Below are 15,939 nucleotides of genomic sequence, written 5' to 3'. Positions count from 1 at the left end.
TGCTTTTGTTATTACTATTCTTTTATTTCTTTCCTTTTTTTTGGACATTTCTGAAGTGGCTCTTCACAAAATTGGATCCACATCTTGGGGAAAAAAGAGGTGTGTGTGTGGGGATGATCTGAGGCGTGTGAGTTGTGAACAGTCCAGCAGTCATTACTCTGGAACATGCCTTTAATGAGACGCTGGACGTACTCTGCGCTTACTGAGCTGTGGTTCTAACAAAGGAGGGAGTTTGGCCACAGCAGCTCAGCAGATGCAGAAACCTGGACATCTTTGCCTTTAAAGGTGGAGAATCCTGAGCGACTTTGAGCAACGTCCACTAGAAACAAAGCAAACTGAGACGGATGAGGCTGGTTCTGTCCGCCAAGAATGCATTTTGAGAATTTAAGGGAATCTTTTTGAAAAGAGGCACAACAGTGCCACATTCTACAATTTCCCTTTACTTCATTCTGCACAAGACCAAAGACAAACGGCGAGTCCTGAAGCAGATGGTCTGACCCCCACAGAGCACAAATCTCAACATCATGGAGCAAGTCTGGGATTAGGTGGAAAAAAAGAAATGCACCGACAGCCTCAATCCACAGATCAACATGTCTGAAAGATGGAAACCAAGCAAAACGCCCTGCATTTTGTTAGTGCCACTGAAATGAAGTAGCAGTTCTATGGTACACATTTCTAAGACCGCATCTGTCAATAATAAACACTATACACTAGTTCCCACAATTTTACTATTTACTCTGAGATTTGTTTTTTTTTTGTTGATTTAAAAGGTTCCATTAAAGCCAAATTTAACACAGAAAAATGTTTTCAGGAAGGATTTTATGCTCCTTTGCAGAAGAAAAAGGAAAAAAAAGTCAGTCCTGCAAAATATCTGCAGCACCAAGTTCAGATCATTTTCAATAAAGTATGAAAATAGACGAACTTTTTCTAAACACTACTGGCTGATGACAAACGAACAAAATTCACACAAAAAAGAATTTGATTGAAACCTAATAGGTGGTTAAAAAATGCACTTTATAGAAGCTACCTGCTAAAATTTAAATAATAATTTGCTACAAACACATTCCAACTGGAAAAGGATGAAAAAGACGAAACAGAATTGAAGAGCAGAAAAAAAAATAAAAATAAAGGAGTTTAAAAAACACCAAAAACCTTTTTGGAGGTGAAGCGATCACAAAACCAAAAAGCAAACAAGTGAATGATCAATTACAAGCAGCCGCCCTGCAGAAGAGCTGCAGTGAAAGTGTTCTGCACAAAAACACAAACAGGGGGAAGCTGAAGTGTTGGGATGGTCAGGTTCAACAGCAGCACAGCTCCAGTTTGATCCAAAAGAAAAAAAAGTAAGCGGCAATCTGCCCGGCCACGATGGCTGCCCACTCACACCTCCTCCACAGGTGTCTGCAGTCTGTGTGTGGACTTTTAGGGTGACTCATTCTCTCCCACGTAGCTGAAAGCCCCGCCAGCGTTTTGTGGAGATCCCGAGCGCCGTGGCTCGCTACCTGTGCCGCTCCCCAACAAAAGCCTCGCATTCCCGCCCGCTTCCTGCTCACATCCCCCCCCCCCCACAAACAATAAATAAATAAATAAAAGCTGGGAGCATTTGGAGGCAACAGATGGCCATTTCATGAACGGCACCACGATCAGAGAGCAACACAACATTAGGGCATCGCATTAATTGTGCCACCTTTGTTTCCAGCAAACAGACAAACCAGGAGTATTCAGACAATTAGAGCCGTTGCTGCTGAATTGATGATGTGATGTGCAGTTAAGTATTGTGATCCGCCGCTTAATTAAAACTAATGATCTCATTTTGTAGGCAATAAGAACAAAAGCAATAACAGCGCAGCCACACATTTCACAAACACTGCATCTCCCTGCTTGAAAAAGCACTTTCATTTGGGAAACGGCGCCGGAGCTCTTTCATCAGCTTTCAGACGCCGCCGGTTCAGGAGTTGTGCTGCGAGCGGCGCAGAGAACGTCTCAGGTGCAGGAGCGCTGTGGCTTTTTGGATCATAGCACCTTCCCTGTAAATATTTTCAGCCGGGATGAACCCCACGTGCAAACTGCAAACCCGTGTCGGGGTGGTGCCCCGACCCTCCCCCCCACCCCCCCGTGAGCATCGCACAGCCTTTTCAAGAACGCAGAAGGAGCGTGAAAACAAACCCTCCAGAGCACCCAGCAGGCTGGCGGCCGCCCAGCAAAGTGCTGGAAAAACCAAGTGGATGGCAGCCAAACGGTGGCAAATTCTCTCCTCAGTTGGTTTGGCTCCCTGCACCGCTAAACCCAGAGACTGGATCATCCGGACCCTCACAGCACCAGGGGAAAGTTGGAGAAAGTGTTTCTCTGTGTGATCAGAAAAAAAAACAAGCTAAAGAAGTGACGTTAGTGGTTGGAATAAGACGTGATAATAGACGGAAAATCCCTCCGTTTCATCACTGGGGGTGGGTTTTTCAGCCATGTTAGCAGCTTGTTTGTGGGACGGCAAAGCTGCTCTGTTTGCAAGTTGCTTCACCAAAAGCAAAACCCTCCCATCAGCCTCAGAGCGGCTCTTTGTCCTGATGCAAACGCAAAACACGCAGGAGCTCAAACTTCAACAGAATGTTTTTTTGTCCCATCGTGTGGCAAGGTTTGGAAGATTTTTCCTCATCATGGCAACAGAATTCCATTCAGCAGACAGAGAGGCAACCCCTGCAGCCTCCTAAGTGATTTGAATTGAAACGTGAGCCGATTGGCTGAACGAGGAGCGTCACAACTTAAGAAATCTGCTCCAATTGGATCAAATCCCCCCTCACTACTTTGAGATACCATTACTCAAGAGCCCATAGCTGAAAATATTTGTTTATTAAAATTGAAGATGAGGAAAGTGAAGGAAATGGGGAAACAAAAAGAACAACACTTAAGCAAGAAAGACGTCATGTGACGCCTTGAAGTAAAATGTTTTTTAATGTTTGGACTTTGGTTATCTTCTTCCCAGACGTTGGAGTGAACAGGTCGGCTGTTTCTGTTAGCTATTAGTTTAGAAGTCATAAGTCTAGCGGTCACTTTGAAATGTGGTGGAAGTTCTTGGGAAGTTTGAGGGTCTTCCTCTGAGGTTGAAGCGTGCCAATCGGATCCACGACTCCATTTCTATACGCTAAAGGAAGAGACGGTGGGTTTTTTCTACTCTGTATTTGTTCTAAAGAAAGAACCAACAGAACCCAACAGTCACATTATTTTTAAGATGACGAAATGAAAAAGAAGCAGTATGACATTTGTCAGTACATAAAAATCAAAATCAAACATCCAATGGGTCGAATCATGTTAAAGCCAAACTCTCATTTTTAAGAAGGGTAAAAAAAGGTTTTGAAATGATATTTTATTGAAGACACTTTATGACAATCTGTCTGTTCTTGAGGTAAAATAGTTCAAACAGGAGGGAGGTGATGGAATTGCTCAAATATACTAGTAATAATTCAAAAAAATTCCATTAATGTAAAATGGTTTTCCAAAAATTAAAAAAATTGAAGACTCTTCTTTTTCTGCAAATCTTTGAAAACTGAAAAGGGCCAAAAGCAAATGTGTCGTCTATTCCTAATTCATTTCAAACTTTCAGGAAAACAAAGACGTTTTATCATTTTAACTTTATTATTCATCTCATCCCTGAAGCTGAGGGATGAGGAGTTTTTCCACGTTGGTTTAAGGGCTTATTTCATGTTTTTAAATACCCCGTTTTCCACTACCAGAACCGTCATCCTGTTTTTAGCGCCAAACATCCCAGTGGATGAGGAGACGTTGGTTTTTCCACGTTTACATCCTTTACCTGAGCTGCAATGACAAACTGACAGTTTTATCCACCACTGTAATTGGTCTCTGGCGGAGTTTAAGGTAATTGCTGTCACACTGGTGGTTTTTTTAAAGAAAATAACATCAGATGCAGCCCGTTCCTCGTGCTTGCTTTGCCATCTGATCAAACCAAAAGACTACAACTTTTTTAATGTCTTTTGCACAAAATAAACAAGTCATGAAACATGCCAGAGTTTGGGGATTGACCCCGTGGTTCTGATGCCAGGAAGCCGGTTGATTCAGAGATACATGCATCCATATCATCCAATAATTTACAGACCTTAAGCTTCCATTGATCTGCAGGCATTGTGATCAATGGAAAATAAATGATTAAGGAGGATTCATTTTCAACTACGGCGACAAAGAGGGTAAAAAATTACTAAAATATCATCCGGAGTATAATTTGCATTGGAATATAAGTCACAGGAGCCAATAAACTGCATAATTATGGAGAAAAAAACCATAAAAGTTGCTCCAGAGTATAAGTCGTACGTTGGGAGAAAAGCTTAACGCTTCGAAGAAAATTCGCCCAGCTTGGCGTTCACACCGCACGTCATTTCATACATCAAATTCGCATCCCCTGCCTCTTTTGACATTTCCAAAAAGGTTTTCATAAACTAATCGCGTGGGAGGAGCTACCGTACAGTTTTTAGGGTCATCGCTATATGGAAGTATTGACTGTATACCATACATCATTTATAATGCACAGAAGACAAAGATGACGTTGAGACATCAGGTTTATTTCCATGTCTGAGTTCATGGGATCGTTCAGTCTTTTCTACCATCTATGCTGCAGGAGCTGTGGCTGAATGACGCCGTTTCCAGCGGTACGTCCGTCTCTCTGTCACCCAGTTTGATGACTTGCTGTCCCACATTAGTCAGAGGAGGGGAAAAAGCAAGAATAACAACATCTTGATGCAAATAAGAAAGATATCAAAGTTCGGGAGGAGAACGATCAGATTATCCGTCACGTTTGTTTGGGACAGCGTTGCTTTGAGTAGTAAATACTGATACAGTGCCCTCTAGTGGCTGTTAGTGGGGAAACAATAGCTGAAGGACAACTGGTTATTAGCAAGAAAATAACAAATTCATGAGAATCAAATATAAGGCAAATATTGCAAAAAACTGAGACTTGGACTCAGATATAAAATCAGAACATATCCTGTGTCTATAATCTCTTCCAGCATCCAGCAGCGACACTGAGCAAAATCTTACCAAGATTATCACAAAGATAAATGAAAAATATGGATTTCTACATCTTCTTACATCTAAAACAAAACAATTAAATAGCTAATAAATATATAATATAAATAAAACTTTAATAAAAAATACGTAAACTACATAAGCTTCAAATGATTTAGAGAGTACTTTATTACACTAAGACGTGTCTCCGTTTAAAAAAAAAAAAAAAATTCTTCCAAACCAAATGTGTTTTGGTATTATTATTCTTCTTTTAACAATGCAAAAGGAAGTCCAACAGCAGCAACAGCTCCAGATGTTTTAGCTAAAGCCGGGCGAGGAACTTAAGATCTCTGCAGCAGTGAGCCTCGTGCACGGACTGCAGAGAGGGCTTCAGTCACTCAAGGGCACGGCAGGCTCTACAAGCTGCCATGTTTTAGCAGCAACTGTGTGAACTTGTTGAACTGAGCGTTGTATGCAGTCGAGGAAGAATCCACACACAAAGACCTGCTCTTGTACCTGACTGAACAACTTGAACAGCCATCCTCCTCCAGCCAGCCTGCATCTGATTTCTCTAGTCTGAGGCTGGCGTCTCTTCTTCTGGTGCTCTTTTGTCTTCTTCAAGCAGCTCTTCCCCCTTAGAATTTTATATTTTCTACTGTTTGATACTTTGCTCTCAAAAAGTATTTCTTCCAGTTGTCTCCGCTCCAAAACCTCCCCCTGCCTTCGTTTTTTAAAACACAGCAAGGCCAGGCTGCAAAGAAGAGGAGCGCTCATGAATTTTGGAAATTAAATGTCACATCTGTGCCCCTTCGACTTTTTCCCTGAGCTACTTTCACGGCAAAGAGCCTCGCTGGCCTACTCATCTGAAAAATCTCTGGGCCATCCAGGTATTACTCTCCATTCGTCACCACTCACCCTCTTGTTTGTTCTCTTTACCCTTTCAATCTTCCTTTATGCGCTCCACATTAGCGTCTGCCTGCAGGGTACCATTTCTAAATGCTGAACTTTTCTTGAAGTCAACACAGCACACGAACCTTTAAAAAATTCCACATTTGTCATCCGAAAATGCCGTCCGTGTCCAGCGCTAAAGGAGAACTTAACCCCAGCCCTACTCCAGGAGTTTAACGACACATTCTAGGACTTTCAGGAGTTAACGTATACGCGGCCAGAAAGACTGAGCAGGGAATTATGAAATGTCATGTTTACTGACGGCGAATAAAGAGTCAACCTCGACGACTGGAGGCGAAAAGACCTTTTAAAAGTTTTGGTTAGGAAAACGGAGGGTTTTTGTCTTTCTGTGTTGCTTTCTGAAAATCTGAAGGACACTAAAGGAGGGCAAAGTTGGATTTCATTTGAGCTCCAAGTTCTATCTGTCCGAGAGAGAAAGGGACTGTGTGACAGCAGGGCATCATTTCAGTAAGAAAGAGTAGAAAAAGACGGGAAGAATTCCCCTCTGGTGAAGCTTTTTTGCTCGTTACAGCAAACATTTACGTTCTGTTGATGCTGCCATTTGTCCAACAAGGCACGGCTGAATGAGAACACATCCTCAAGCAGATGGGAAGTGGACATTTCCTCCACTCTTTCATCTACTCTTCTCCATGCTGAAGTCCTCCTGGGACCGAGGTTTGTTGTTTCCCTCCTGGACTTTAGTCTCCTCTGAGGAGTCGGATCAGAACCTCCTCTGGCTGACTCAGGGCTCTGAACACATCTCTGGGATTTACACCAGCGTGTGGGTTTTTTTTACACCCATCATTCTTTTCTACAAACTCTGACAGCTCTCTTTTTTTTTAACTCCAGGATGGCATTTTATATTTCCAGCCAAGCTTTTCTTTCTGGGGTTGTTTTGGACTTTACATTTCATCTTGCTCTCGTTTGAAATTGAGAATGGATGTTTTTTTGCAGTTTCCAGATGATAATTCAGTTTAACTCTCAGGCTTTTGGTTTTGCCGTGCGTCAACAAACTTTAATAACTTTGATTTTCCACAATTGAAGGTGTTTGATATTGGAATAAAACCAACTGGATAAGACAACCGATTAATGCAAGGTCAGGATTTACTGATGCAGACCCAAAGGCTGCTATATAACAGCTTAAATGGTTAGCTGGGTGGAAACAACAACACAGCAGTGTCCTGTCTCTGTCTGACAAATTATTTCAACAGATGTCCAGACTAAAAGAAGGATTTATGGATAGTTAGATCCACTTGCCCCAAAAGTCAACATCCAAACAGATGACTAGGAAGCCCAAAACCACTAAATCTGCTCTGAACTTTTGTTTTGCAATAAAGTTGCTGAGCTACATCTTGTGGAAGACAGAACAAAATGGAGAAAACCTTTTAAACTGGTGTGAAATACTAACATGTTGACCATAAGACTCCCTCTTTCAAAAATGGTCACATAAAAGGTAAATATAAGACTAAAAGATGGTGCTAAGCTTACATTTAGCAGAGTAAATGCTTCGTTTATTGCACCCGTTGACCGATGGACAGTTGGTTTGCCAGAGCAGTCTTCTGGATTTTAGCTTAAACCTTAGTCACATGCACCCGTACGGGCGTAGACCTGTACAGGGGCTGCAGATTTTTGGGTGGTACGGGTCAGTGGAGGGTCGTAGACAGAGGCGGAGCGCAGTTCACTTGAGGTTTTCATGGCCACCTTAAGCGACGTCATAAAAAGGAATCGCACGATTGTTGAGCGTGTAATGAGAACATCGTGAAGTATTCATAAGGATAGTCTAAGTTACACGCACCACGGTGTGTGCAGGTGATACGTAACGGCAAAAGGAAGCCTGTAGGATTTCCACACAAACTAGACATTAGCTGCGTTTCCATTGACTATGAAATCACAGGAATTGGATTTGCAATAATAAATTTGCCTTATTGAAACATGACAATTTTGAAAAAACTAGCATTAATCAAAGAAAAAGTGTCTGTGCTAGGAGGAGGTGCTTCTTGAGGCGTATCAAAATCGACACATTATGCAGTCATTAAACAGTGATACTTACTGTAAGAAGACTCCATCTTTGCTGAAATTAACTGGGATAGAACAGACATTTTGTCTATTCTTCTAACCTATATGTTATACTATCATTTTAAATGTTTTAACCGTACTTTAATGGCCCCTTAAGGAGGAAAATACAATAAAGAACTGGTGCGACATGCCTGCGTCTCACCTACTTCACCCTTTACCCTCACATGTTCGCTATGACCGGTTGCGTACAGCATGCCCATGGAAAACGTGTGAGGGAACATTTCCGCTCTACTTTTTCTAAAATGGGTCAGACTGTTGACTTATTGGACTACAGGAAAAAGATTTAAATGAAAAGCAGTTGAGATAAAATATCTGCCTTCAAAAGTACATAAAGCCTGAGGTGGCAAAAACTAAACGTGCTTTTTTAGAAAAAAATTTACCTACCCAAATAAAATAAAAACGGTTGAACTTTACGGTGTTCTCTTTCTTTTTCTGGGAGATGTTTACTGTTTTAAAGACAGAGTATTTCAAACAGAAATGTTTGGGCTGGTTTGTGGGGATTTTTTTGCACTGGTACGCCAACGTCACGTCTGGGACAAGACAGCGCCTGTTCAGAAAGTCATCATTTTGAACGTCTCACATCGGCGCAGAGGTCAGCGGAAGCAGGTGACTCACTGTCTTTGTGTTTACTGGTGCTTCTGAGGAGCTGAAAGCCTCTTTTTTAGCATTTGGAGAATGCGCTTTTACTCAACAGTGATGCAATCATCTCACCGGAGGCTTCCATCAAAGGCAGCTGCATGTTTTAACTTTGCAATTTCGCTCCAGGTAAAAATTAATCTGGAGTTGTTCAAACAGACAAAATGGGCAGTTTGCAAGGAAGGGAATCGCAAAGAGAGCTTCCACTGCCAAACGTGCTTCCCCCGGCATCAGCAGCAACGTCACCCCCCTGTTTGTTCTCCGCCTGTGACAAACACAGTAACCAGAGTCCCGTGTCCCCAATCTGCCCCCCCCCCGGCAGGCCATTAACCCAACTCCAGCCCTGCTGGGAAATGCTGAATGTCAGAATGTCATTTACTCACTTTTCAGCAAAGGTTCAACCAAATAAAGTGTTCAAAGCGTCGCCTTTTAAAGATGTCATAGTTAGAAGAGATGAGGTTAAAAGGTGGATTTCACTGATCAGATAGAGATCAAAGAAATAAACCAAAAAAATAGCATAAATTGCTGCTTGTAGAGGTCAAGGACAATTCTTAAGTTTAATCATCGTCACCAAGGAACAGACATGACATAATTAAAGCTGCATTTAACACGTTTATTAGAAAAACAAAGAAAAAAGCACTTCAATTACCAAAACAGATTTGAAGATTTCAAAGATGCTACAAACCACCAGTAATGTAACCATATATGTCTAACTTCTATTAGACGCACTGGACTCAACTATTATTATATACTTCAACTCTACAGAAAAATAGAACACATAAAAAAGCAATAATCAGGGATTATACAGTAGTGGACAAAAGTGTTGGTACTAATACAACTACAGTTAAAGAAAGAAAGTCCCCAATGCTCACTGAAATGACTTGAAACGTTCAAAAGTAACAATAAATTAACATTTATTGAAAATTAAATAATCAAAATCAACCATTACTTTTGAGTTGTTGATTAACAGAATTATTTAAAAAAACAAACTAATGAAATAGGGCTGGACAAAAATGATGGTACCCATAACTTAATATTTTTGAGGCAATCCCTTCAATGAAACGGTTTCTGTATTTGTCAATGAGCCTTCTGCACCTGTCCACAGGTATTTTGGCCCCCTCCTCATGAGCAAACTGCTCCAGTTGTCTCAGGTTTGACGGGTGTCTTCTCCAAATGCCATGTTTCAGCTCCTTCCACTGATGTTCAATGGGATTCAGATCTGGGCTCATAGAAGGCCACTTCAGAATAGTCCAACACTTTTCTCTGAGCCATTCTTGGGGTTTTTTGGCAGTGTTGTCCTGTTGGAAGACCCATGACCCTCAATTTGTCATCAATTTTCCTCTTCCAACTCGTCCAGGGAGGTTGGCTACTGTCCCGTGGGTCTTAAACTTCTGAATAATAAGTGCCTCTGTGGTCACAGGAACTTCAAGCTGCTTAGAGATGGTTTTATAGCCTTTACCTTTACCATGTTTGTCTATACTTTTGTTTCTAATGTCCTGGAACAATTCTCTCCTTCTTTCTGTAGTCCATGTTCAGTGTGGTTCACACCTTTTCACCAAACAGCAACGTGACTATTTGTCTCCCTTTAAACAGGCAGACTGACTGATTATGGCTTTGAAAACAGCTGTGATGTCAATGAAAGGACATACCTGAGTTCATCACGACCCCCTGGGCAATTAGTTCTCAGTCTTTTATGGAGGTAACATCATTTTTGTCCAGCCCTATTTCATTAGTTTCTTTTTTTAAATAATTCTCTTAATTAACAACTCAAAAGTAATGGCTGATTTTGATTATTTATCCCTTATGCTATCTTAGATGACCCCACCTTTCCATTGATGTGTTCTCCCTACAATGACAAAGGTGGATAAAGGTGGAAAGATTTCATGTAATCCATGGACACCAGTGAAGATCACAAATCATTGAAGAAAAAAGGTTCAACACACTGTTTAGTGGGTCTAGATGACCCAACTCCCAACGTTAAAGTGACTAAGATAGAACAAGGGTTAATTTTCAATAAATTTTTAATTTATTGTTACTTTTGAACGTTTCAAGTCATTTCAGTGAGCATTGTGGACTTTCTTTCTTTAACTGAGGGGTACCAACTATTTTGTCCACCACTGTAAATAGATCACCAGGCAGGTCTGAATGGAAAAGAGGAAACTCCAATCCAATTTAATCTGAATTATTTCATTTTTTATTAATATTAAAACAATTTGAGAGCAAAAAAAAAAAGTGTGCTCTCACAAATAAAGGACTACTATGCAGTCTCTAAAAACCTCTGAAAATCTTTAAAAGAAAAATAAAATTCAGCCAAAACCAGCCGAAGCAGCCACTGTCAGCGAGAAGACGGTTGGATTTAGGAAATAAAACCTCGGTACTCACTGCACTTCCTCTACCGGGAGGCTCTTTGCGGGTTCTGGCTCCTCCTGAGGGTTCACCTCCTCATCCAAACACTGCCCTTCGTTTTCCCAGCCTCGCCTTCTTTCAGCTCTTCCTGGTCGATCCTTAAGCCAGCGGCACTCTGGGTAATCTCTACTGGAGTCTGAAAGAGATGTGGAGTGTCACTACACACATGAAAGAATGGAAGAAAAGTGGAGGCACATGTAAAGACGGCTCATATTGTCAGTACGTGTGGGTAGGTGTTTGTGTGTGTGTGTGTGTGTGTGTCTAGAGTGCTGATGCAAACAGAGGTGTTGTGAAAGTGTGTGTGTTTGACAGCAGGTGGGTTATTCTCATTGCGTGATAGTATGTGTGAATGAAGGAAAGAGTTTTTTTCTTCACAATCAAGCCTCCTAAAAGAGCCATACAGTGTAGCCCAAAAAAAAAACCCAAAAAGAGGCAGTTGTTACCGTGGCAACATTTGCCAAAACAGAGAACCAAGGAAGAGATAAAGAAAAGAAAAAAAAAATCCTGAAAGAAGCAGATGGGACCACTGAGAGACGACCAGAAACCTCATGTGAGCTCATTGCTGGTGGTTTCAACTGGTTAACAAAGACAAGTAATATGAACACAGTGCAACCTGGGATGTTAAATAAAAAAATAACGTTTGCAGACTCTTCGGAAAAACACGGCGCTCCGTCTGCAATCACCTTTAGGAATATCAAAACACTTCAAACAGCAGTGACTCTTATGGCAAAACTCTGAGTGGTCATGTGATGAAAAACGCACGTGTGTGTTAATGTCTAAACACTGTTATTTTAAGACATATCAAATATGTTACAGTGCATCTAACGCTAGGAGGCGTTTTTACCTTTGGCGGTCTCGGTGTAATGAAAATTCTTATGTTTTTCTTTAAACCGTGCATTTTGTTCTGCATTCTGATTGGCCCGTCTCCTGAACAGAAGGCGTGCTTCTATTGTTGGCAGATCGTTGGCTTCATTTTACAATAATGGAATTGTTTTTCTGTCTCAGACTTTGAGATCTGAAAATGTTAACGCATTAATGACAAAAGTTACAGCCGACCCAAAAAAAACAAACTGTTGCAGAATTTGTCAGTGGCGGGTTATGGTTTTGAGCGATTATTCATGTTTCTTTTCTACATTTGCAGAGGAGTTGTGTGCCCATCATTATGGGAGTTCTATGACATTTACTGAATGACTTAAAGGTTCACAAAACCATTGACCATAAAGCAAGCCCATACCATGATCCTTCTACCCCCATGCCTAAGTTTTTAAACGAGTTTATGGACCGAGTTTGGTTTTCTTCTAGTGCAAATTAATTATTATAGGAAGAATAACCTCAGCTTTGGGGCTTTATTTTAATTTTCAAATAGTGTAATTAAACTCTTAAGTAAACCTAGGAGACCTAAAGCTTTTACCTGACAACCTTCTAAACAACCCATAATAGCTCTTTTCAAACCTTGCTGTTCTGCTAGTACCGGTGTGTCCCTGAATGAAGCACCATGGTTAGTTTAAAAAACAAAGAAAAACTTGCAAACTACAGGTGAGTATTCCAGTTGAGCAATTCAATATTTTGGATTCTGATTCACGACTTGATTTAATACCTAGTTTAACACATTTCAATTCATCCATTTCTTAATTTTAAGTCAAAAATTGTTTTTAGCACAAAGCTGTTGATTTAAAGTGAACAAAGGTAGAATTCTTACTAATACAACTACAAATTCTTACAATAAAAGCAAACAAAAATCAATTCTTTTCTAAAAAAATACAAAATAAATGGCAGTAAATCAATTTGGACTTTTTCTTTTAACTCAACTTGAAATGACAAAAAAAGCCCAACCAAACAAAAACCATTGTTACTCATTTGGTTTCCATAATCTTTGTGGTTTTGTCAAAACAGACTCATCTCCGTCTGAATTGGATTGGGAATGGTTTCATGTGGTCGCTTGCAGGTGAGCTTTGCAGCCTGACAACGATCTCCACGTTATCACTCGACCAAAACGCAGCAAACGCGCTGCGGTGTGTTCACACCGATCCATTTCCGCGCTGGTTTACATCCAACACCAGGTCTGCAGGAGCATGGAGCTGAAAGCAAGGCCGGCTGGGGCTCGCCTCCTTCCATTGTTGAACGTTTCTTTTCAAAGTGAAGTTGTAACTTGCCGGTTTTAAACACAAGTATGCACAAACACTGCAGAGCAGCTGCGCACAATTAGACAAACGCTCACACACATCCACCAACAACAAAGTCAAGAGCGTCAGAGATGATTGTGAGATCACGTCTGTACACAAACAAACAGCCTAATCACATTTCAACCAGTCAGTGTTAAATGATGATGGTAATGAGCTTTGATGAGAGGCGCACCTATGACACACCGGCTTCCACAGTTTCTACTTTCAAAGAAAATTCCTTTTGCCATGCGTTTGTCCTCCTGCTGCCTCCCCCCCGCCGTCGACTCGCCCCCTTCCTCCCTCTCCTCAGCACCATTTGCATTTATGTGGATTTAAAAGTGATTGAATGTTAATGACAAGTGAAAAACTGGCTTACTTCCTGCTGAGGCGGAGTGAACGCGTGGAATTGTGCAATCACACGCAAGCTGGCAGGGCCGATTGGCACCGCGCTCCTTTTATCCGCGCTCGTGCACGGCCTGCGCCCGTCATTACTGCAGCCGAGGCGGCTTGAGGAGAAACACTGGTGGCCAATCTTTGACAAGGGAATTTTTTATTTTTTTTATTTTTCACTTCAGGTTAAAAAGTTATGTTTTGATTGGCTGTCCTGTTATAGCCTACTTGGTCCACATCCTTTGGATGAAAGATGGACGGTTTGATTGATTTACACTGTGATACCTTATTCCATCAAAATGCAGTAGCACTGTGTAAGAAATTGAATATTTTTTTATTATTATCTGCAAAATGGGCCGGTTAGCAGCCCCTCTCTCTTTTGGGTGTGTATTGGTAATCAGGTCAAATGAGCATAAATAATTTTGTTAATTACTTAAAATATATTCCTACGATTCAATCAGATCAAGTTGTCTGGGGCAGAATCGACCTGTACCATTGTAAAGTGTTTCATAAAGGAAATAAATAGTCTACATCAACATTGGAAGCATGTTAGGTTGGTGGTGTCATGACCAAGCGCCAGACAGCAGATAATACAAACGTGATGACGTGATTAAGCCATTGTAATAGTCCGACGTGTGGAAAAACTTGGAAAGACTAGACAGTATGGAAAACAGCAGTGGAAGCAGTCAGGAAACTTTCCATTATTTAACCTGAATTGAATTATGGGTTGTATTTTGCTTTAGTTTAAGTTGCCATAAATATATGCGGGAAAACAACAGTGGGCTGTGGGAGTATTTCTATTCCTACGATCAAACCACATTGATCTCTCTGAAGCAGAATTGAATCAAAATTGACCTACAGCATTTAAAAAATCATTTAAATATTATATTCTTATTAATATATTGGAAAATACCATGTACATTGGGACATGGTAAGCTTTATTTACTATGATATAACGACAACACACATGATGCAGCAAAAAATGATCAACCATCATTCCAGTCCAAACACTTTGAATTTAGCAAAGACATGTGACCATACGGTGTGCTAGAATGTTCTGTTTGTATCATATTTTTGTGGAAAAACAACAGCGGGCTGAACTTTATTAAACCTAAATGTGAATGGATTTAACATTTACTGTTGTTTACTTGTTTGTTTGGACATATATTTAATTCACAGTTGATCATCTTGAAAAACTTGTAAAATTTTACCTGCCCTGTTTAGTGCCAGATTTTTGGTTGAAGTTTGGCCAAAGACGTCCTGGATCCATTTTAGGTCAGTGAATGGAATCGTTCAAAATGAACCAATATTGACAATGAATCACTAATAAAGATATGAATCAAATCGTTCAAATGAATCAGAACACCCCTAATCTAAAGTCCTTTATTAGGCACTGATATTTTATTTGAATCAGCTTCAAATTCCAAACTTTTGAAAGAGAATCCTTGGCCAGGAATCTAACAGCATACAGTTCAATGAGATTAAAATGCACTTGCACATTAAAAACAAGCCGCCTCACCAGCACCGGCAAAAATGAAGATGTAAGCGGAGAGTGGAGTAAAGCAGAAACAGTGAATGTGGGGAATAATTATGTTTCTACGGCTGCGCTCCTGCTGGTCAGTGATCAACATCTAAACATTATGAAGCTGCTTTGAAGGGGAATCACCAGCAGTGTTTTCCCAGGGAAGTGATGAGCCCATGTGGTGTGTGTTACGCCTGTGTGGGTTACTGAGGCTCTGTGCGTGAGTGGATGAGATCATCACAGGACTGCAGCGCAGCGGGGAGAGATGCACAGACAGGGAGCCGGAGAGAACAACAGGTCTTTTCCAGAGAGTCTGGATCCCCCTCAGGACTGCCCTCATCCTCCCTCCATCCATCCATCCATCACCAGCTCTCCTCTGAGCCCGTTAGCGTGTGCGCCTTTCCCACAGCAGTCTTCAGGCTCATCCTTTTGCTACCAGCAACAGAAAATTCTTAAATGCTTTTTTCTCTACTAACATTTAGATCAGATTAGATTTTTGTCGTATTTTTATTAATAAAAACGCATGAGCATTTCACAGTTCAACAGGTAAGAAAGCACAGATAAGCTTTGTTAATGACTAATAACCTGACGAGTCAACCTAATTCAGCAGTGCAGTACAGTTTGATTTGAGCCAGGGTTTAATGGTCCAGATAGTTTGTTTTTCTGAAAGCTGAACTCTGCAGGACCGTTGACTGTATACCAGAAATTGACTGAATTAGTGTCACCAAGTCACCCGTAGAAAATGGCTCACTCTCAGCTCCAACAAAATGACGTCAATTCAGTTGCAATTTTGGG

General features: G+C 40.9%; 1 protein-coding gene across 1 annotated transcript in view; it reads right to left on the bottom strand.

Moving 5' to 3' along the window:
• Positions 1-15,939, bottom strand: part of LOC101174441 (zinc fingers and homeoboxes protein 2) — a 146,711-nt gene that overhangs the window by 88,181 nt on the left and 42,591 nt on the right. Inside the window, exon 2 of the mRNA XM_023960308.1 lies at positions 11,047-11,206. The gene's annotated coding sequence lies outside the window, so the exon portion shown is untranslated. The remainder of the gene's footprint in view (positions 1-11,046; positions 11,207-15,939) is intronic.

The sequence above is a fragment of the Oryzias latipes genome, chromosome 11, assembly GCF_002234675.1.
Source record: "Oryzias latipes chromosome 11, ASM223467v1".
Classification (NCBI taxonomy): Eukaryota; Metazoa; Chordata; class Actinopteri; order Beloniformes; family Adrianichthyidae; genus Oryzias; species Oryzias latipes.
The sequence above is the reverse complement of the archived record's forward strand: the minus strand, read 5'-3'. Positions and strand labels throughout refer to the sequence as shown.